Genomic DNA, 24,282 nt, shown 5'->3' with positions numbered 1-24,282 from the left:
AACTATGAATAAAAGACAATTTTTTTTTTAATACTTTATAGTCGTATAAATAATTAAATGTATTATCGACTTATCAGTGCAATGTAATTGTGCCGGTAAATTTGTAGTCTTGAACAAATTCAGGTCGACTACTCCTGAAACGTGTGATTAATTGAAACCCAACCATCCAAGAACACTGGTATCCACGATCTAGTGTACAAATCCGAATAATAGTAACTACCTTTTTTAGGATTGAATCTGTGAACTTTGACTTCGAAATCAGCTGATTACGACGACGAATTTACCACTAGCCCAACCCAATGGGTAAAAAAAGAAAAATTGATTATGTAAAAAACTAAAACTACGGATTTTGTTTTTAATTTAAGTAAATTTCTAACCACAAAATTATTTGAAATTACTTCTCTACTTACCTGAAAAAAATAATAAATATAAAAAAAAAATATTGGTAAAGCATTAAATTGTAATTTTATACGATTAAACTTAAAAAAACGATTGAAAAATAGCCTGTAAACTTTAAACTAACAACTTAAAAGAGAAGTAATTTCAAAGTTAACATTTGTGTTCAATAGAATAAGTATTTAACTTAGAATTACTTTTTAAGTAGTTTAAATTTAAAGTTTTAGCTAATTTTTGATACTATATTTTTGAGTTGTTACCAATGAATAAGTTTAAAGGTCTGAATTTGTAGAAGTATTTATGAATTTACCACTTTTTCATGCATTATCTTAAAACTTTTTAAAATAAAAAGACTTCTAAAAAACAGTACGACCGTCACTATTTATTAAATAACTTTAAAACACATTTATATAGAATGTCTTTATTAAATAACAGGTAAAATGAAACTAGATGACTTCTAACACCGGAATCCTCTAGATCGGAAAGAGCTATAGAGGTTTAAAAAATGCTAAACATTATTTTGAATGTTATTGTTATTATTTCCTTAAAAAGTACATCAGCAAATGTGTAGCAGTGCGGACGTGTTTTACTTCTGGTGTTTAATAAGTTTTCATTTTTAGTTTTCGTGTTCTTGTTTTGTTTTATGTTCTTTCTGTGTTCTTTTTAGTTTCTTAAGTGATTCATTTAGACTAATTTTAATTATATTACTAGCGCGTTGCTATGGACCAGCTCCAAGCTGTTATCCATAGCAACGGCTCAAATGTAAGCAATAACATGTCATCGCACGTGAAGCCTACCCTGTCAAGTAACGGAATACGCGGGTTAAAATGTTCAGACAGGGACCCTCGAAATCCGGCGCGGCGTAAGGTGATTAGAGAAGGCACTATCGACAACATGGGCGACGTATCAGGAACTGACATTGAAGGTGAAATTACAGACCTCAGTGAGGCAAACCCTCCCTGCCACGCAGTACCATGCATGAAAACCGAAAGGATCAGTTGGCAGGCTGATGAAATTCCGGTGACGAAAAAACGCCAACGAATTCACTATACAGAACCTACTACTCGCGTTCCATCAGCCGGGTGATACTAAATTAAAAGCGTACACCTCTTCATCGGATACATTGTTTACAACAACACATTATTATTAGAGAATTCATTTTAATCCCCCAATCCCACCATGCGATCGAAAGTAATACCGTACTTTGCTTCAAAATCCGGATAAAACAATTCTAAATCACCAACTTCCTCATACTGATCGGTGTTCCTTCGAATCCTTTCATGTCCTTTCCTAAAGACATCTTTTTAATATAAAGTTAACATCTTTTTCTCAGCAAGTTTAGCTCAATTCTCATAAAAAAATTACCTTGGAGAATACTTCAGTATGTAATAAAAACATATATCTTTACTTCAGAATTAAAGTTATTTAATAGTAAAATTCAGCATTGCCGACTTGTAATCTTGAGCAATTGTTTGGAAATGGTTTATGGTGATTATAAAGCTAAAAACAAAATTTTACTTTACAATACAAATATATTTTTAAATATTCTTGATAAATTGTTATGCTTTACTAAAATAGAATGTTTGCGATCATAAATAATATTTTTGTGTGTGGAATTAGATTCTCGATGTGGAGTCTTTTTGTGGATGACGGCGGTCCTACTGAAGATTCAATAAAATGCCGTGACTTCCTGGATGTGGGTTGTTGGTGTTGAAGTTTGATTACTTATATTTTTTTTCCACGATGACTATTCTTTGACTTAAAAATCAATAGACAAATTTTCTGTTTGATATGTGGCATTGTCGTCAAGAATAAAAGGATTAGAGAAAGAACTGATAAAAGTACTAGTAAAATAATCCCTATGAAAGAGTACTTCAAACAAACCTATATACGGCACCAAAACTCGATGATAAAATTCTCGATTCCATTTTACATAAAAAATGGTTATGTAGTTAGGACAAAAGCGCTAACAGTTTGTTAGTTCATTTTTTTTATTTTTGATCTTTATAAGTGATTCAATTTATCAATTTTACAATATTAATAATGTAATAAATGCACTTGTGTTTTGTATTTTGAACTAGTCTTTTAGGTTTAATACTATTTATTCGGCAGTTCTATGTACTTGTATTATTGAAATTTTTACATAAATGCTTTTATGTTGGTTTTTCAATAATTAAAAATGACTGTCTTAGTGTTAAAGTTGTAAATGAAATTTTTTTTTTTTTTATTGCTTTTTCTTATTATTTTTTTTTTTTCTTTAAGACTTGTGATTCTTTGTTTCTATAATATATTATACTCTTTTGAGTTATTTAAAGGCAATCAATTTTGAGAATAATATCTTATGTTTTTATTTTTCATGTAGTATTTCTGAATTCTGAGTATTCGCCACATACGCACTTATTTTATTGATAAGTTGTTAGTATTTTAATAAATTCTTATATTTATTGTAATCTCTAAAACAGATAATCTTATGGAGGTATCTAATTTTCATATTACTAAAGATTATGTCCTTTTGACTACTGTTACTGAATTTTACTTATAATAATAAAATAAAGTAAATAATTTTGAAAAACTAAAAAAATCAAAAATAAATATTTCAAAGTTATTCTTTTTTTATAAATTAACCTTATAATGAATTTTTATTTTTATTAACTTATGGATGTCAAAATAATTGTTTGGATTTTTGTTTAATTTTATTTCAATTTTTTTTTATATGAAAATAAATTATTATTATTATTATTATTATTATTAATCAAACATAAACATCTAACTTGGGTTGAAAATTAATCTACAAGATAATTTACCGTAGTTGCAAATCTCGTAGTTACTCACTCCTTACTATCTTTAACGTATTCCAAATGAAAACACTATGAATAACAATTCACATTTTATACTTCTTCTAGTTAACTTAATCAGTTAAGATTCACTTTCTGGTAGAGTCCACGACTCTGGCCACTACAGAATTACGCTTTGATTCATATTAAGTCTCATATGTCTCTTCTGTCCTTATACATAAACGACTTTTATTTCACCGAGCTACAATAAACCAGTCACTGTATTTTATTTGTTATAATTAACCAATAAACTAATATTAAAATTTTATTTAAATCCGTTCTTATCAAAGTTTAAAGTTTTATCAGTTTTCCAGGTCATTAGGCATTTATTAAATATTTTATTATTATTCTAATAATACAATAAGTGCATTTTGTATTTTGTATTAGTCTTGTTGATTTAACACTATTTATCAGACAGTTACTGCCACATAATAGTAATAATGTTTTGCAGTATTATTTAAATTTTTATATCGATGCTTTTATACAGGTTTTATTAAAACTATATTGCAATAGGTATTATTGTTAGTTATACTGACTTGCAAAGATAAAATTGTAATAATTAGTTTGAATTTTAACTGAATAGTTTAAGTAATCATGTTCAGTTAAACAACAATTTAATCCGATTACCTAGCAGAGGAATTGATTTCATTGTAACTATAAAATAAATATATATTTACGTACATAAATTGTTGCATATGTGCCTTACTAAACAGAGTGATGCATATATTAATTTATTAAATTTACACGTTATTGCTCTTTTGTACATAACTACTGCATTAAAAATTATTTCTGCTCAATCTTAATTAAAGTAGATAATTTATTTTAATAAGATTCATTAAATTAAATCTATTATATTTTATATTATTTATTTTTTCGCATTATTTTTTGATGTATGAAGTTTTTCAGAATAAGATAGAAAGATAATATAAACTTATGACGTAATAACATAAATTCATAGAATACATCAGCATAAAAATTGCATTTAACACAAAATTATATAACAAAATTAATAAATGTAACTGATTTGTTTGCAGCAAAAATAATAGAATTTTTTTTTTAATGTTTAATTAAACATTCACCTGTGAATCATGTGTTGTTCTATTATATTAGCAAAATATAGCTAACAGATTCAAATAAAAAGTTTTCAAACTGACTTTTTAAAAAAAAAACATTCACAAAAAAATTTGTAATATTTATTAAAATTCAATATAGCTCACAGCTGCTTCTCTTTATATTGCCCACACAACCAATCGAATACAAAACAAAATGCTTTCTCTTTGAAATCATTTTTAGTTCGCTTGATGCAATCTTCTGGATTTATGATATATCATCAGAAATCTAAATTCTTTCATCATTTCTATTTCAGAAAATTAATAAATATCATCAGTAATTGTTCTGGCAAATAGAGTGGATGGGAAACACGAGAATTTTTTTTTGACAAAACGAAGGAAAACGATTAATGAGTTCACAAATTGCAATGTAGTTTAACTGAAAGTTGAACTCATTTCCACAAATTTGCACCTAAGGAAGTGAATTGGATCAGTCAATCACATTATAACTTCTTTCTAAAATTTAAATTTGCTGTTAATTTTTTTTCAAAGATTTATAATTTTTTTTTTAACCTGCGGGACCACGGTTAAGTATCGCTTCAGAGAATGAGGTGATTGATAATTTTTGTAGCGTGTGAAAATACCATGCCTGACTGGGATTTGAACCCAGGACCTCCGGATGAAAGGCCGAAACGCTACCATTCGCGCTACGGAGTTTGGAATTTATGATGATTTGGCTTCAAAAATGAATCCTCATTGTATTGAATTTTTGCGAGTTCGTTTCTATGCTCTCGGTTTTAGCTGAAATTAAGTTACACTTTGACATTTTGTTATATAATACATCGAGAAACCATTTTCATTAACTGTTAAAATTTCTACCGCTTAATTTCAGTTAAAAATTATGCTTTAAGAATTTATTTATTACAGTTAATTTTCCATTACTGTGAAACAGAACAAAAGGAAATTATCGTTTGGAAAGTAAAACAAAGCAAACTTTGTAATAATATAGATAATTTTGAAAATTAATTAATTTACATTAAAAAAAGAATGCAAAAATCTGATAAAGATAAAATAACTTCTAAATGTATATCATATTTTAAGTAATTCTGGGATATCAAACAAAAATAGCAATTTGTCATAGAAGTGATTATAAAAAAGTAATTTTTTTGATAATTTCCGGATTAATGTTTATAACAATAAAGGAAAATTTTAAATACAACGTTTATCCTAAACTAATTATTGAAATTCATGAATATGTATGTAATTGTATAATCTTGTAATAAGCTGGTATATGAAAATTGTAAAAATAAATAAAAGTAATAATATAAATTTCACCAATTCTTTTAACAGGATTTAATGTAACTAAGCGTTAAATTCTAAACCACAAAAAAAAAAAATACCTTCAGGTAGATAAAGCAATAACAAAACAAAATTGTAATGTAATTACGCTGCTGTTAAAGCTTTATTTCAAAGATTGAAATTAAATTTAATGAAAAACAAAACAACTATTTGGCCATTAAATAGGCTAAACGTTTTGTAACAGATGGGATTGTGGTTCAACTAATTCCGTATCAATTTATTTGAATCGTTTAATTCTTTGAGGGTTTTCACATAGGATAAAAAATTAGTTTTTTTCTCTCTAAATCTTATACACATTTGGGTTCCACGAATAACTTTTTTTTTGTATAAATATGAATCAATATACATAAATGAAAAATCAATTATACGAAAAAATATAAATGAAATAATAATGATCTACGTAGTCTAAATGTAGATGCCTATTATATTTTGTTAAGAGTTCACCCGAGTAAATTTTGAGATCCTTGCAAGTTGTACCACCTACGATAAATTTATTTTTTATTTAAATTTGGGAAAATAACAATAAACTTATTTCATATAAAATGTCAATACTTATCTTCTTTTTTCTGTCCTTTCCTTTTCAAATATAACGTCTTATTTCAATACGAGTTGAAAGGATTATATATAGGTTTGTCCAGTTCATTACTGCATGATAAATTAATTTCTAAATATTTACTACGAAATAAATCCACATGATGATACAGGCGGAGCGATCATCTATAAATTAACCACTAAGTGACCGTTAACAACGAAATAGTTAAAAAAATTAATTTATTACATAAAACTATAACTTCTAAATAAGAAAAAAGATGGTTCAGATTTTATAAACATGTGTAGTTATGAAATTCTAATTTTATGGTGTAACAGTTTCTCTTCTTGATACAGTATATATATATATAAAAAAAAAAAAAAACAATAATCAATAACTTAACAGTTAGTAATAAATCAGCTTGTTAAACTTGCAATAAAACTGCAGGAAATAATTGAAGAGATTCTTAATGAATTTAATTTTCTTAAGAATCTAGAATTAGTATTTTAATTTAAAATCGTCAGAATTTAATCAGACTTTGCGTTTCATTGAGGAAGCAATTGTCCGGAGAGTTTCTTACTCTCCGGAGATAATAAAGAATTTTAACTTTCCCTTGCGTAAGTCCAGTCGGAGAGATTCATTTGCAAGTTTTTGAGAAAATCATTTAAAATTTTTTACTGTCTGAATGAGCATCAATAAAATAAATATTTTAACTTAATCATGAAGATTAAGTTAATTTCCTTCCAGAAAATTCCGCCTATTTCCTTCCAGAAAATGTTTTACCAATTTCTATCCAAGACAAATCCAGATACATTAGTATACAAAGGTGGATTGTGACAGAATGATACTGTTGGATGAGCGTTTGTTATAAATTATCTGTCATTTATACCTATTATGACTGGTCTATCTGGTATGACAAGAGTCTAGAATGCTGGTCTGTTCACAATCAATAAGGCTTTGAATATCATTAACCCAAAATACCATCACATCCTCATTTATAGCAATTCGTGTAGTGAAATATGTAATGAAAGATTTGTATTCCAGACATCCTACCGTCACTGAAATTCATAATGGAATCGCTGAGTTGAACAGTCACAACAAACTAGTGAGTTTCTGCTGGACTTCCAGCCATGTGAGAATCCCGGGTAATGAACATCAGGATTCCGCTGCTAAAGACGCATGTAGCCAACCGTATTTCAATACTCGTGTTACTACTACCGATTTTATTAATTCCTTACATTTTTATGATTTTATTAAATCATACACTTGGAAGAAAGTGTCAATAAACCGCTATAGCGATTAATAAGCTCTAATACATCAAAGATGCGGTGTTATTAACATCCAAGATATTCTAGGAAACAATATGAGGATGATATCGAATATCTTGTAAATTAAGGTCGTGCATCTGTATTTATTTATTTAATAAATATTTAAATATTTTTTTTTGTAATATTGTATTATGTTTGTTCCGGGTGATGATAACGCGAAAAAAATAAGGTAACGCACCATTTATTGTCTTACAAAAATAGTTTGAAAGAGAAGCTTGAAATTACAATGCATACATATTTGTCGTTCATAATAATTAAATACCTATTTATTAGTTTTCCTTTTTCTTATTTGTAAACCTAAAATGAAATTTAAATTGATTAATTGTTGTTGGATATTCCACAAAATACTGTTGAAAATAAATGGAGTTATTATCATATTTTATCTCTTTTAAATTTTATTTCTTGAATAATTACATTCTTTAAATTCACCTGATGGTAGGAAGATGATCCTACTAATCAATTTCCGATTAATCAATAGTGTTTTGCTTGTTTTTAAGGGCATCGACTGCTAGGGTCATTGCCCTCGTATCAGTATCACCATCTGGATCGTCATATGTAAGGGTGTAAAGGGCCCTTACATTTTATATAAAAGCACAAACTTACAAAATACATTAAGACAAAACAACAAAGACAAATACAACAATTACGGGGTGTAAAGGACCCCGATATTAAAAATTGAGATAATAATCTCAATGAACATGAAATTAAAAAAAATATTTGTCTATACAATACCATACCATATCATTATTCTACCTGTCTCGTTTATTAATTTGTTTAAGCACCCTCGGGGCGACAAGAACCGCCGTGAAGCAGTATATTAGTCGCGCCAGGATGCCGTGGCAGTTGACTCCTTATAAACAGGCTACATGCATCCATTCCGCTTACCCATAGCCGCGCGCCCTCAGTTTACCCTTGAGGGTCCCCCATGCCATCATTGGACACACCCCGACTCACTGCTCTTGAATGCAGACGAGCCAGGATGGCCTAAGCAAGAGGGCTACCTCCCATCACTATACGTGCCACGCTTCGAGACTCCCATATACATAATGAATTCCACTTAGAGATTCTTTAACACAGCTTTAAACATTTTTCAACTTTTACAGACTTCTAAGAAGTCCACTGGCGTGTAAAAATACAACTATATTTTCTTCATTTCCATTATCCAGATCAGCAGTAATGTCATTTCTTAGACGGAACCTCTTTCTGAGGTCCTCATATATTGTACACTCTTCTACTAGATGCTTAATTGTAAGTGTTTTATTGCAAACACCGCACATTGGTCTGTCTTCACGGGTTAACAAATATGAATTTGTCAATCGCGTGTGACCGATTCTAAGTCTGGTCACAACTACTTGTTCACGGCGAGTCAACTTAAAGTTGCTTTTCCATTTATATGGAGAAGTTTTTATTGAGTTTAATTTTGTATTTAAACTCCTCCAATCAGTATTCCACTTCTTTCTTACTATGTTCGTTAGACAGTTTTTAACATCTGCCACTCTTACAGGAAATGCATCCAAATCATCGTAGACTGTTGCCTTTCTGGCAGCTTCGTCGGCGCTCTCATTGCCTGTAACACCAGCATGCCATGGAGTCCATATAAATACACATCGCTGTATTCGTTGCTTTAAAACGTATAAAATGGACAGGATGTTTGAAATTAGGACATCCTTAATGTTTTTGTTCCGAATTGCAACAAGTGCACTTAGAGAATCGGAACATATTAGCACTCTCTCTTCGCAATAGTGTTCTGTGTACCGAAGAGCTTGCTGAATGGCAGTAAGTTCTGCCATATATACACTGCCCATATCTGGCAGTTTCCAATAGTGGGCCTCTCCATTTACATATACGGAGCATCCAACACCATGTTCGGTTTTTGAGCCGTCAGTTTAAATTCTGATGTGTTCTTCATAGTTACTGACGGTGGCTAAAAATTCCTGTTGGATGATCACTGCTGGCTTCTTTTTTATTTCTTCCTGAGAGAGATCCAACCTTGTATTTACCGCTGGCAAAAGCCATGGCGGTATTTATTTTGTGGAAATTGCTAGTGTCTCAGGAATAGCAATTTCGTATTTTCTTCTTAATTCGTGGTACCTAATTCCCGCTGGTCTGGAATAGGTAGCATGACGTTCGTATACTGCAGCCATAAGATGATTCATGAAAAGTTTATTTATATGCGCAGGAAAAGCCCATATATTTGCTGCGTATCTTAGCAAAAGGATCTCCTTCTATAATGTAATGGCAGTATTCCGGCTTCAGACATTAGACTAGTCGCTGGACTTGTGCGGAAAGCGCCTGTTGCATATCTTATTCCACTATTGTGAATGACGTCTAACTTTCTTAAATGCGACTTCCTAGCGGATGAATATACAATACATCCGTAGTCTAGTTTTGATTGAACCAATGCCTTATACAATCTCAATAACATCTCTTTATCTGAGCCCCAATTAATGTTCGATAAACATTTAATAATGTTTAGGGCTTTTTTGCATCTAACACTCAAGTCCTGTAGGTGCAGTCCCCACGTAAGGGATTTATCCAATACTAGTCCTAAAATCTCACGTTGTCTTTATATTGTATTGGATCATTGCCAATTCTCAACATAGGACTTTGATGAGGAATTCTCTTCCTACAGAACTGTACACAACACGTTTTTTCTGGTGAAAATTGGAATCCATTATTCCTCGCAACTTCATCGAGAGCATTATTCGCTCTAAATAGTGTTTTGAATTTACATCTTTCATAGTTTTACTTGTAAATTTTAAAGGTAAAGGTTATAATTTTAAAGTTTCTCAATAGATCCGTTTTTACATAGTAGAGCGTAAACCCAAAATATTATTTATAATTCAAGTTTTTTTGGAGTTATTTATAATAGAAAAAGATGATGTTGTTAGTTCTTGTTTTAGTTGAGTTCAATTTCTAAATTTGTCTTCTTTGTAGCTCGCATTATATCTATTCGACCTGCATGTCCAAACAGTCAGTTGTAACATTCAGTGGCAAGTTGAGTATATCGCTCCAACTAAATTATAATCTAATTCCATTAATTATAACAGAATATTTCTGGCTGAATTATTACTTTGTGATATCTGGAATGATTCAGTGAACTGTAATGTTCATCTGAATAATAAATAGGTTCTTCATCTTTTCATCCACATTGATACCACTTACATTAAATTAATAAATAATCATGTGATATTGACCCAATTAAACTTACACGTAATATCGGATAACTTACAATATTATCTTTATTAAACTTACAGACAATTTGTTCGTATAAAATTCGAATGATTTTTTTTTTGCTCTACTAAATTATGAATCTAGTTCTTCGATTTATTTAAGGGGATTATCACCAGGTTTTGAAAGGGTATACTCTCTTGTAATCCCTGCCTTGTAACCCAAACAATTAATAAGTGAAGATTAAAATGTTATACTGTTCGAAATTTTCTCACTGAAAATATTTGTATGAACGGATAAAATATTTTACGGGATCAATGTGAACCCCAATTGGACCCAAATATACCCAAGTTATATTAGTAAATTATAATAGTAAGTTATACCCAAGTTATAATATTGGACCCCAAGTATCAAATGTTAACTAGTTATCAAACTCTAGCTATTTAAATAAAATTTAGGATCATAGTGCTCTCTCTTATACAAAAAGTTCAAGAATTAATTTAAAAAAGGCAACGTTAAAATAATTGATAAAAGATTACAGAGTTTAAACTACCAAGGTAACTAACTCATCGGCAGAGAAAATGAAATAATTTAATATTATAATTGTCAAAAGAGTGAGAGAAAAATGAATTATAAAGTGTTGTATCATGAAGTTTTCTCGGGACTTTTATAACCTATTTTACTTATATAAATAATGTTAAAGTTAATACGTTCATACACATATGTTCTAAAATGCTTCGTTTGCGAGTTACGTCTTGTGAAATAATTCACTATTCCAGCTAGCCCAGTGAAATGAGGTCGTTCTGAAATTTTTAGAACGTTAACTAAAGAGCAAAGTTAGTGAGCAAAGTTCTTACGGATATTGACCTGAAAAGAAAGTTGAATAAAATAGATCCTAGAACTGTATCTGCAGCAGTTTTTTAGAAATTTTGGGCGAAAACATATAAATTTTGGTAAAAAACCCCTGTTTTTATGTTTTTACAAATGTTTTTACTTAACCAAACTGTTTTTTAGTTTACATTAAATAAGTCGTTCTCTGACAAATGTAGTAACGTACTGTTTCTAAATAAAATTCGAATTTTTCTAAATTTTCTTTGTTTAACTTATCTTACACCATTTTATTCAGAATTAAATTCTCTACAAGGTAAGTTTGAAAGTTTTATGTGTTTATTACCTATTTAACAAATTTATTGTATGTCAAACAATAAAAAAAAAGCTTTTTTCCCCAATTTATTGATTTTTATCAAAAATTTATCAAACGCTACTGCAGACACGGTTCTGGGACCAATCTTATTCGACTTTTCAGGTCAAAACCGTAAGAACTCAATAATATTGCCTCTAAATTAACGTTCAAAAAATTTCATTAAATCTAATTTCACCGGGATAGCTGAAATCCGAGCGAAATATTTCACTAACCGTAACTCGCAAACAAAGCAGCTTAGAACATATGCTTTTGAAATTTTTTCATTATTTTAACGAGTAGTGTAGGTTACGAAATTCTGGGGAGAACTTCGTGTTACACTCTGAATATACTTCTATGTAGTTAAATACATGAATGTTTATACATATATAATTACACATGAACGAAAACCTCGATCAATTCAATTATACAACCTTGACTACAGAAACGCCACAAGACTACACCGACAAGATTCTAACTGCAAATAACTTCCCAAAACCTTTCTGAAAGCAATCCATTTGAACTCATTCTAAACATCTTTGATCGTCAGGTAAAAGATTACAATGTATCTATGCTGTCTCTTCACAAGAGATATTTCAAGTAGACACCGATTCTGTGGAAGGACCAGTGTTCATAAACGTCCTTAATTTATCTTCCAATTATGTTTTAAGTAAACTCTAACTTATCAGGAAGATAGTGGTGAAGATCGGGGTGCAAAACGTTATGTAAAACCAACAAAAAATTGTTGTACTCAACAACAGCCCTATTTTAAAGTTAAAAGGTTTTAAACAAAGTATGCCACATGGTAATTCCAAAGCAGTCCTAAAGTACATCTAACCTCTCTGAAATTTGATTTTAAGAACCACAGTTGTACCAGACAACAAAGACACAGAGGCCACCAAAACCTTAAATTTTGTAAACATAAGGAAAACGTTGACGGCTACAAATATTATATTCCTTTATTTTATAATTTTCAATACCTTTTATTAACTAGGTAATATAATATACAAAATATTAAATAAATTAGTATAAAGTTTTTTTAAAAAGACAAAACTTAACAAAGTTTCTTTTACTCGCATCAAAACATAATATGATCAGACTTACTGGTAGTACGTCTGTCAAAGTACTTCGTTTCTTATTATTTTTAGGTTCACGATGACGAAAATAAATTCATCAATTAACCAGAGTAAGCAGGCAGAATTAGCTTATATATAAATTAAATAATAATATATAAATTAAAATTTAATTTTATAAAATAATGATATAGAAGTCTTCATAATCTTATATAAAATTGTATTTTACTCATTTGATGTATAGTAACCGAAATAATATAAATTTTTTTTAAATATTAATAATGCAGTTTATTTGGTTAGTACAGTATCAAGTTATTCAAGCTATTCTTTGGTAAAAATTTAAAACATTTACAAAAGCAACTTTGTGTATATTTTTATCGTATTTTTTATATAATGAATTCTTGAGGCTCAACTATCCCTCGGGGGCTCTCTAATGATGTTTCATAAATTAACCTAATTATTATGTATTTACGCAGAGTACAGAATATTGTTAGGCCATTCTACGTTACCTCACGAATCCATTTGTTGTTGGTTTTACGATTAAAAGTTTACTATTATATACTTTTTAAGTGCTCTGAAGATTATCGATCGGATTTTCCATTAGGCACCTCTATTAACCTAATTACTACCGTGGATGAAGAGTTCCACTTTCCCAGTATAATAAAATAAATACTTTATTTTTTAAAAATAAAGATACAATCTTGTAATGTTAAAATCTTAAGTAATATACGTTCAATTTCAAATTATTCTAACTAATCTGAAATTATAGGAAACATATTTCTATACTCACAATCGGTAACAATGTGATGAACAGGAAATAGGTTTAATTAGCTTATTTTGATCGGTACACAGTTAGTTTATTTATTTTTACCTAAAACACATGTTCTGTTAAAATTTGTTTCATGTTAATCAAACATCACCGAAATTAACTCAAGCTTAACTAAGTTATTTCAAAGAAATCTTCTTTCAGGCTACACACAGATCTACATATAACATTCAAGCCAAGTTTGTCTCATATTAGTTCTGTAATCGCATATATAGATTTTTTATTACATTCTTATTGAATTATTATTTATTGTAAAAACCTTTTTACAAATTATTAATGCATCAATATATTTTAATTAAAAAAAAGGTAAAAAAAGGAAATTAAGTCACATTCAAACCGATGTGCCTTACGTTTGTAAGATCCAAATATTTCGTTTATTTGGTTATAACTCTGGAACCAATGAATATAAGTACCACTTATTACATATCGTTGAAAAGCTCTCAATCAGGACTTATTATTACTGCAATTAAAGAAAGTCAAAATTCAATTATTATTTTTGTGGGGGGCTTTTTTGAACACTTTTGGTCCAGTCGATTGCAATCAAAAAGGGAGGTGCACAACTAAATGTTACAACAGTCCTAAATCCAAAATTTTAATATTCTACGGCTAATCTTTTTGAGTTATGCGTATCCGTACGTACGTACGTACCAGAGGTCACGCCGAAACTAGTCAAAACGGATTCAGGGATGGTTAAAATGAATATTTCCGTTGAAAGCTGAAAACCGAAATCTTTTGCAATTACAATATTTCCTTGCAGGAAGTAAAAAACACTAGCAAGTCAGAAGTACTTGGAGTTAGTGAGATTGATGTGCTTTTCCGTAGCCGTCCTCATTAGACGAAATAAAAAAGAATTTTCCCATCAGCCTGCCTAGCCTATTATTAGAATTACAGTTGATGCAATCATTCTAGTGCATTCTTTGTAGCGTTCACCAGCAATAAATACGAGTATATAGCAAGTATCTCTATTCTTAGAAAAAAAATCGGGAAAAATTATTGTTACTAACATGCAACTTTAAATATAAAATTTACAAATTCATGTCGAAAACACTGGTGATTTCATTAATCTCTATTTCTTTACTGATTATAGACAAACTCCAATTACACAAGAAATCAAAATGTATTATCAAACTTTTAGTTTTGGTTTCGCATCCTATTATTTAATGCGTTCAATCTACTGAAATCTTCACGAACTGTCATGTTCCTCATTCCACCATCTCAAATTTAGTTACTATAAAACGAGAGCAATATATAAGAAATTAAAGGTACAAAAACAGGTTTACCTGTAAAAAGGTTTACCTATTCAGGGAATAGTTAATTAAAATTGATAATCAACCCTTATAGAAAGGTACTAAAAGAAATTAAAATCAATCAATTTCTATTACGCTCTTTTCTAAAATATCATTCTGAGGTGCAAAATTAATTACAAACTTAACTTCAGCCATCCCATATGCAGGGAATATAATTGTACAATGAATTTAAGGTTTTTTGTTATAATAATTTTCCAGATTTCATTAAACAACCAGCGACTCCAAAGAAAAAAAATCAAGTGAAAAACAATTCGTTAAATTGGTCAGAGTTGTTAATTTTGTCAATTTGTAGGTTAGATAAACAAGAAGAAACATCTGATAGATTCATAATAATTAAAAACAAAGAAAACAAAATATTTTTTTAAAGCAAAATTAATGTATTTCCTCATACGCTGTACGTTTTATAATTACACAGTCATCGTAAAAAGAAATTGATTTGTATAAGGTAACTGAATGAATCGGATATGAGATTGATGACAACACATGATATCGATAAAAGGGTATGATATCGATATCGAAGATCTCTTCATTGCATGGTACGGAATTTCAAAGAGCTCTTTACATTATTTTTCTTATAATTTTCGTCCGTTCAGTTTTACTCGATTTCCCATCTAAACTAATGATAAACATGTACCGCACGACATTTAATGCCATTAAATTAAATTTCTGTCTTTCAATTAATCATATAACAAGTTACGGTAGTTGTGTTTACGTACGATCTTTCACCTTTGCTGCGGATATATGTATGAATAATAATAATGAAAATGAATGAATGATTATGTATAAGTGCGTGTGTATGAATTTTTTCTGTTACGAAAGTTCATTTTTAGACGTAAAATTATTTTTCGTTTCATTTTTATTTCTGAAAAATAAATGTTAACAAAGGACACAAGTAAATTTTATTCATCACATGCCTCTGTGGTCAACATATGCTCAACTCGTATCTGTTTTCGATTGACGGAAACGTTTCACTGAATTTACGAGCTTTTGAGAGGAACGGAATACACATAAGTCAAATCTAAATTGAATGTTCCGACCTCTCAAAACAAAATTGAATGGTTTCATGTTTACCCTGATATTGAGTATTTTTTCGCATCAATTTACAAAGAAAACCAAACACAGGTTGAAGTTTAATGTAGGAAATATTGAATTGAATGAGGTAAAAGTTAAAATATTTTATTATAATTTATCATTAATATTTTATAACTTTTTTTGCAGTAATGATATTATACTTTTTATTAATTTTTTCGGCCGATACATTATTGTTAAACATAACGGTTTAAAAATAATTTTATAATTATTTTATGTTTCATATCGTTCTAAAACGCATAAGAAGTTTTATTTATCTTAATTAAGTAACTATGTCAAAATTTATTTAAAATTCTGCGGATTATTTTCTAAATTTGTATCTCAGATTACAAAGTAGACCGAGTTCCTTGTTCTAACAACAGTCCGTAAATATATCTAGTTTCAAACCGTAAATATATCTAGTTAACCGATCAATTTGGGGTTAATTAGGACCTAATGATAAACTTTACCTAAAAGTCAGAACTTAGGAACCTGTAGCGTTCAAATTTAAATTTTGTGGTTACTTTTCGGTTGGTTATATTTCAAATGGAAAAAAAACATTATTGCCATCGATTTGAATACTACTCTTATGAACAGTCTGATTAATTATGATATGTATATGAGTAATATTAATATTCATAAATTGAACATTTTTTACCTCAAAGTTTACGTCATTTTTTATATACTTGTAGTAACCCACATGATTACGTACTAGCCTTCAGTAAGGCCTCGAACTGTGATTTTTAGGCCGGGGGAACCAGATATAATTTAACCCTAACGGCTTCTAAATATCTCCTAATTATTAACAATAAATCCCGGCCTAGTAATACTCGGAGAAGGAAGTATAGGTCTATAGAATATTCGAGTAAAGAGACGAAGATCTCTACGAAACTTGAATTAAAATAAAGCTGAAGTAAATTTCAGAATATCTACAATTACAGCACTAGAATTCCAGAATATCAATCAAGCAATCAACTCTTATAATAATTATTATTATTGTCGTGGGCGTTTACGTCATTCAGGAATAAAAATAATACAATAATCGTATTTTTTAAAAATGAGCACTTCTGAAAAAAAAATAAAAACATTACTTTTCCATACTAAATTGAACTGGTGCATCTGAAAAGCACAAAAAGAGAATGGAAGGGAACTAACTGATTATATAATATATTCTTCAACCTATTAAAGAAGAAAATCGTAAGGATGGAAAGTCAGCTCTCACCATTGCTACAGATATTATATTATACATTATTTATAACACTGTCTATTTTTTTTTGTCTTTGGACCATGCCACTGCCTATCTAATATTGATTAATAAATGCATGATAGGATCTTGTTAAGAAGAACGAGGATTTCACACCAAGGCAACGCCTTTTAGTTTATACGTTAATGAAAAACATTTACGCAGTAAAAAATTAATGAAAGTCAAAGATTAATATTAGGTAAATAAAACATATCAATAAATAAGATAAAGAACGTATTGTTGGAGTTGAACCAGGGTAAAATTAAACGGAATCAAAATAAAGTTAAACAAAAATTAAAGATAACAAATAAGACGGCATAAATTATTAATTTATGGAAAAATTACAATAATTTTTTATCGAAAAGTACAAAAATTACAACTCATTTATTTTATTCCCATTTGTCTAGCAAACTCTTTCATTAATTAAAGATACTTCTTGCGAGAAAACGTTACTTAAGGAATTTACTTTCTAACACCTAATTTTACACATTTTATTGTGCAATTTACTTTTTACATTATAATTTAATGACTGTTATAAACTAGCATTTGGACAATAAATTATAACGTAATCATATGCATGACTTCTATTTACTTGAAAATTTGTTCTGTCGAGTACTCACTCACGGGTGCCATTATTGATAAATCATAATAGGAAATTCTCATATATCAGCAAGCGAACTTTTAATTAAAGGATTATTTGAATGTAAAGGTGATAGGACTTGGTGTACGGTAAATTCTATTAATCGATTATATAAAGGGAAAGAGGTAACGAAAATTCATTCATCAACCTCATTGAACCATTAGAAAAATGAGTTTCAGACCTTCCAATTATATGTTCTTTTTGAGAGGTTTTTTTTGTATTTGTTGTAACACTGCTTATAAAAAGAAGTTTAATTAACTCGCGATCTGCAATATTATGTGACATGCTTTCTATCGTATAGCGTCACAAAATATAATATAAGTTTGTATCAGAAGATTAATTAGAATATTGAATTTGATAAAAAAAAACAAAGAAAAAAAACATATATATGTATATATTTACTTATATATTATGTACTATATATTATTATTACTTTTATTATTAAATATTGATTATTTATTATGCCCACCGGGCTGGTATTGTGGTTAACTCGTCGTCGCAAATCAGACATTTAACAATGATTTTTTAAGTTGAAATTTTCAAGGTTTGAATCTTAGTAAAAGCTAGTTGCTTTTATACGGATTAGAGTACTGTACAGTAGATACCTTTGTACTTTAGTGATTGGGGTTCAGTTAACCATACCTCTCAGGAACAGTTGGCCTGAGTCTGTATTTGTATGTAATACATATCATCCTAATCTCATTAGCCGTGGGGTAGGTTATAGGTATTGTCCACTAGATGAACAGACTGCAACGACCACATCAGGAAAATATAATATATTTATCATTTATCATGATTAGAAACCAACATAAACAATATATGGCGGGGTAGTTAAGTATATTTCTCAGCTTCATTTGTGGATTGTATTGAATTATAGTTTTGCAAACAATAAATCAAATTCAGACAACTAAAACTATTAAGTTATACAAGAATAATATATTGTTCCGTCAGTTGTTACTTGGATGAAATATTTTACTGCTTTTATTATATTGTTCTGTAGTATCAAGTATCAAATTGTTAACGACTGCAGTAACCTTGACTTATATTACTTCAGAAAACTTTTTTTAACAATAGAATTGTATATGAGGTCAGTATTTCTTAATGATTTTAACATAGTTAGCATTCCATACCGCTTTAATTACCATAAATCTGTTTGGTTAATCATCAGTCTTCTTTTAATCTGAAAACTTGTCAATCAAAATTTGTCATTATTCTAAAATTTAAACATTTTTTTGTTTTCCTAAAAATTAAGATTTAACTCAAAAATCTGGTTACCGTTTTGTCTAAAAAAGGAAATAGTTTTTTTAATTTTACTTATTTAAAATTTTGTTACATCTTTTAAGTGAATATAATATAAAGAAAAGTCTTTATATTATGTTCATTTTATTCAAAGGAATAGAAAGTTTATTTGTTACATAAACACGAAATTTTCTGTTTCAAAATATTACATTTTAGTATAATAAATCAAATAATGATGTGAAATTAAAAACAAACCAAATTTAAACATCCTCAAAATTTTAGAAAAACCCATGTGTTTGATACATTCTTTACAGTTTAGCAACAAAGTCTGTTTAGTCTTCCATAATTTCAAATTTGGACAATTGTAATTTAATTTTTTAGGTTATAATTATTAATTAAGTAAATTATAATTATTAAGTAAATCATTTTTTTAATTTTTACTGTTTACTATTTGAATTCGGTAATTTTCTTCCTCTTCGTTAAATTTAGAATCTAAAATTACCATTAGACTAATGTATTTCTGTAGAGTTAAAGGTTTATGTCTCATATACTAATAGCCTTTTTAAAAATGGCTTTTAATCGTTTTACTGAACGAACATGTTCTTCAATCGAAATGAAAATTAAAAAGAGAGTTAATTACTCGTTTGCAAGAAACTAAAGATTACAACTAGTAGATCACTGAATGTAGTTGAAAAATAATGGTGGTAGAGAAGAATCAAAAACTCACTTGACTTTACTACCTGAACTTACTGATAATTAAAACAAAAATTGAACAAGATATAGGAAATATTACCGTTGAAAGCACTTAGCGATATCGTCACATATTTAAAAGGTAGTAAATGGATTTGCTTTTCTATAATTCTATTGTTTTCGTATTGAACATTAATGTGATAAACAAGTTAGATTACCTACCTCTGCCCTGAGGTAGGTAATCCCCACGTCCGGAACACAACATCTATGTTCCACGTCCAGGGCGGCAACAGCTGTACCTTTGTACATCACATATAGCTGGCTAACGGGGTTCCGAGTAAATTCCTCGGTTATGCCTTGTTAAGTTTGACCTGGTTCCAACTTCAGGTCACTAAACGGACTGGATTTTTGGCTACCTGCAGGAAATGAAATAACAAACGATTTTGGAAATGGATTCATACCATTCTTAGAGCTGGCGATGTGGCGGCCAGGGTCAATGTTATTGCAGGTGTAACGGAGACCCTTCCGTTGTCCACATGCCCCCTGCGATGGCAAGCATGTAGCAATGATGCCCATGTATGTCGGTGCATGGGAGCTCTGAAAGCTTCGGTGAGTAGGAGCCTGGAGTCAGTGCAGAGATTGCGCATCCGCTCTCTGCCAGGACATATGCCGGTTCCACCGGAGTACCGGATAGGACCTCCAAGGTTAGTAGCCCTGGAGTGGGGGTGTACCCCGGCGGCTAGCCTTGCTACAGAAGGGATCCACTGTTCATGAACATTGAACATTCAAACGTGGCAGAGGGTGCACGTAAACACCCTCGTTTAGAAACTTCCGATTCGCCGCAAGCGAAGAGGAAAAAAGTAAAGAATCTGATAGGATAATGAAAGATGCTGATAGGATCAGTAAAGAATTAAAGAAAAGTCTATTTGGCTATAGCGCACCAAAGCCAAGATTTTTAATTATTACAAGGGAGAATGGAAACTTTCAAAAAGTTAGTCCATTCCTTATCGCAAGAGAAGTTACAAATTGTGCTGGTGGTCCTGTCAAGGTTATTCGTAAAACTTTTAATGGATTGCATGTCGAAACCATCAACGACATGCAAAGCCAGAAAGTTTTGGCGTTGAAGAAGATCGGTGAATTTGCGGTGTCTGTCCAACCGCATAGCACACTGAACTCATCCAGAGGAGTTGTTGTTTGTCGCGATCTTCTTAATTGTACAGAAGAAGAAATTGTACAAGAAATGTCAAGTCAGGGAGTAACTCAATGTCGCAGACTTACTACGAGAAGAAATGGTGAGATTCTTCCTTCGGCCTCGCATGTTTTGACATTTAATAGGCCGAATCTTCCTGAAAAGGTACGAGCTGGCATCCATCGGCTTGATGTACGAGCTTTCATCCCGCAGCCGATGAGATGTTTTAAGTGTCAACGATTCGGACACACAGCAGCAAGATGTGAAGCGCAGGAAATATGTATATGTGGAGAGAAAACACATGAGGGTTACCCATGTAAAGACCCTCCAACCTGCGTTAACTGTAAAGGGCATCACAATTGTCGTTCAAGAAACTGCCCTACATATAAACTAGAAACAGCAATTCAGGAAGTTAAAACGCTTCAGAAGGTAAGCTATCCTGAAGCAAAGAAGAATGTTAATAAGCGTACACCACGACCATCGACTTCTTATGCAGAAGCAGCGGCTGCCCCTTCCACATCTAAAATTAAGGTGGAGCAGTTGCTTAACACGATGGCACCAAGTCTTGCGACGATGATTGAAAGAATCATTGATTCAAAGATTGAGTCAACTCATCAGAGAAAACAAAGTAAAGATGAGAAGGCTCATCCCCGGACTGACGCCGTTGACATGAGAGACACACCAGCGCCGTTTAAAAAACCAGCTAAATCTGCGATTGTGAAATCACCAACTTGTGTAAGAATTAAAAATCTTGATTTATCTGACAAAGAGAAACAGATCGCTCCGTCGTGTAGTCACAAATCCCAAGAAATTGTGACAAGAAAACCTGAATCTGCGGAAACAGAGGTGCAAGTTATTATAGAAAAAGTACCAGGCGCAGATGAAATAAAACCTGTACCAATAGAGCCTCCCAAAGCGCAAAGACCAGCTTCGGTGAGAGCATCTATTTCAGCCGGACCCAGTACTGCAGTAGACATAGAGTCCGGCTCATCCGCCGCGGAGACATCATCGCACATTAATTTAGATTCTTTAGCAAAGATGCTAACAGTGCCGGCGAAAGTCTCATCAACTGACGTCAGCCGAAGAACGTCACTGGCATCCGAAATAGAGGAAGACGATGCCATGTCTGAGGCCTCAGATACGCTGTCATCAGAGGTTGAGGCCGTCAGAAGAATGGAGAAACGTAAAAAAGGTTGGCCGAAAGGAAAGCCTAGAAAGTAATTTTATTGGATCAGAAGTTATAAGAAAAGTAAAATTTGATCATTTTTTTTTTTTGACACATGAAAATGTGAAATTTTGAACCCTTTTTTTATTTTTTTTTTTGAAGTGGGATGGGGCTAATGACCAAAGTAGTCGATGACCCTAAAAACCTCAAAAAAAAAAAAAAAAAAAAAACAAGTTAGAGTATAGATACAAAGATTAATATTTTCCATAAATTACAAAAAATATCGTTCAAAGATCGTAAAGCTGTAAATATGAGCCTTTTAATTATTCTAAAATATCCAGATTTTCTATTGAATAAAACTATATAATTCCAGCACTATTTTTATTTATTCAAATTTAAAACCGAAATTATAGAACTAAAATTATAGAAGACAAAGGGGATAGAAACATAAGAAAAATGTAGAAAAGATTATTTTGATAGATGTTTCCTAATCCCATATCTATAATAGCACTAATAATGAATTTGCTTATTATTTTTTCAATATTTTGTTTGGAATTCTGAATTTACTATGTTAGAAGATTGTTACTCCTTCAGATACTATACGTCCAACAGAGAATGATATAAGACTTTCTTAAGAGGAAATTCTCGTACATGCTAAAAACTGGGTAGGAGTATGAAAATATAAACTGTTAAATACAAATTCATTGAGTTCGTGTGGTAAATACATAAGCCTCAATAACTGCTTTCAATATTACAAGATCGAAATCAAAATTTAAATTGTTGAGGTGCTATATTCATAGTCAGTGGTATCTTATAACAAAAGTATTTACTGAAATTATTAACTATTCAACTACAGATGAAATCCAGTTTAGGCAGTGTTTCAAAAAAAAAATTCCGAGTATACCATTTTAAACAAATTTATTCGGAGATAATTTGAGTATCATAAAAACATAAATTTGTTTTGAGTTTGACATATTTACTAATTCCACAAATTAATAAATTTTAATTTTGGACCGTTATTGAATCTTTCAATACAATTTCTTCTCATATTAATACTTTTTTCATTTCAATTTAACTGAAATAAAAATGAAGTATCTACAGAAATTTTATAGTTAATTTTTTCGATTCCTATTACAAAGTACTAACTATTGCATTGCGTATTATCTACTAAAAAATTCTTGATAAATTAATGACAGACTACCTATTTAAGGGGTTTTTCAGTTTTTTGACTTCACTTACACAGAATGTAAAACACACGTAAATATAATTTTGTATTCGTAGATTATAATACTTGCAAGTAAGTACTTAAAATTTGTGAACTGATTTACATCGTATAAATTCATCAAAAAAGGTTTTAATCATATTCAAATTAAATAATTTGCTCACCGGCTTTAGTTAATTAAAATTAGTTTAAATATCAAAATAAAATTATATTATGACGTCACGAATACCAAAATTATGTGATAAAAAAATATATCTTTATATATATATTTCTTGTGTGCATGTCACTGAACTCCTCCTAAACGGCTGGACCGATTTTGATGATTTTTTTTGTGAGTGTTCAAGGGGATTCGAGAATGTATTAGATTCACAATTTAGTCCACTGGAAAATGTTTTTTTAATTAGTTTTTTTATTTATAAGTAGTTGTTGATTTTGGAATGTTTTACATTGGATCCGGCAGACTGCGCTACCATCGCAGTATCGAATATTGAATAATATTTTATTTTAATTTTAGTTTGTCCCGACAGTTGGTGCTGCGATCAAATTGAGAAAAATATTTCGTAATTTTGTGTTATTATTGTGTTAAAAAAAATCGCGAGAAAACAGTTTTTTTTAATAAATAAGAGGCTAATCAGATGGAAATGTAAACAAAGGAAAACCAATCAGATCAATGCAAGATGGCCGCTGTCAAACACAACGACCAATCACAAAGAGCCCGTATGGCCGTTGCCAATGTAAACAAAATCACAACTGATTAAGTAACAAGTAGGCAGC

The sequence above is a fragment of the Lycorma delicatula genome, chromosome 1 (genome assembly GCF_047948215.1).
Source record: "Lycorma delicatula isolate Av1 chromosome 1, ASM4794821v1, whole genome shotgun sequence".
NCBI lineage: Eukaryota > Metazoa > Arthropoda > Insecta > Hemiptera > Fulgoridae > Lycorma > Lycorma delicatula.
The sequence above is the reverse complement of the archived record's forward strand: the minus strand, read 5'-3'. Positions refer to the sequence as shown.